The sequence below is a fragment of the Moschus berezovskii genome, chromosome 23 (assembly GCF_049115385.1).
Source record: "Moschus berezovskii isolate FMDL1 chromosome 23, NW_MosBer_1.0, whole genome shotgun sequence".
Taxonomy (NCBI): Eukaryota; Metazoa; Chordata; class Mammalia; order Artiodactyla; family Moschidae; genus Moschus; species Moschus berezovskii.
This window is the reverse complement of record NC_142482.1, coordinates 41,107,436-41,108,469: the sequence shown is the minus strand read 5'-3', so window position 1 is coordinate 41,108,469 and position 1,034 is coordinate 41,107,436. Positions and strand designations below refer to the sequence as shown.

General features: G+C 39.0%; 1 non-coding gene across 1 annotated transcript; it reads left to right on the top strand.

The window, feature by feature from the left end:
• Nucleotides 1-490: 490 nt before the first annotated feature.
• Nucleotides 491-563, top strand: TRNAR-CCG (transfer RNA arginine (anticodon CCG)). The gene has a single exon. It is a non-coding gene; the product is annotated as a tRNA-Arg (tRNA).
• The last annotated feature ends 471 nt before the right edge of the window (nucleotides 564-1,034 follow it).

Sequence of the window (1,034 nt, the reverse complement as noted above, 5' to 3'; positions counted from 1 at the left end):
GGCCAAACGATTATTAATAAGATCACAAATTCTAAAATGTTCTTTTCTTAAAATCATGTGTCAAAATGGTTTCATTTCTGCAGTATCATCCATAACAGAACTGAAAATGGCAGGTCTATAGCTTGTTGAGCTTTATATCTGCCTCCATTTCCTTTTAACCTTTCTGAAATGTAAATTCTAAGGTTTTAAACTCTAAAGTTCTTTTTATGCAGTGCAAATACTGTGATTTCTAAATATGATTGGGAGAAGAAAAATCTGTTAAGCAGTCAAAGTAGTGGAGGCAAAGGAGAGGGACAGAATTGATTTAGAGAGAATGTGTGAAGATGAAATTTGGGGCAAGTAAGCCTGACCGTTACCTAGATCTCTGAAAAAAGAAGATGCATTCCTTCTTCCCGTTTCAGTTCGGTTCCGTTCAGTCAGTAGAAGGGACCCCCGCCCACCCCTGTCCACATAACTTTTGTACTTTACGTGAAAGGGGCCTCTTGTAGTTGGCCGCGTGGCCTAATGGATAAGGCGTCTGATTCCGGATCAGAAGATTGAGGGTTCGAGTCCCTTCGTGGTCGCTCTTTTTTCCGTTTGCTAGTCTGATTCCCTTGCAAGGTTGGAGAGGATTAAAATCTGATTTGCTTCCTCTCCCCTCTTGATGCTATTGCCCTGTTGTGAGTTCAATCAACTAATCGATCAATTCGTTCTTATTTAACAATTATATATTGGAGGCCTGATCTTTGACGAGTGCTTTACGCATGAACGTGGAGGGAATAGCACGTGTCCTCAAGAAGCTTACTTTCTACCGAACCAGACAAATGAAATAAACACAAACAAAATAACTAAAACTTGTTTCACGTCCTATGAAAGAAATAATTTTTAGGCTGAAATAAAAAATTATGGATGGGGGCTTCTTTAGACAGCATTTTATTATTCCTGGCTTAAGGAATAATAGTGCTAACTCGCTGAGAATATGAAGGCACTTGGTCTTTACAAAGCTGAAATACTGAACTTTTGAGGGGGGAGGAATCACTTAAAAAATCAACTAA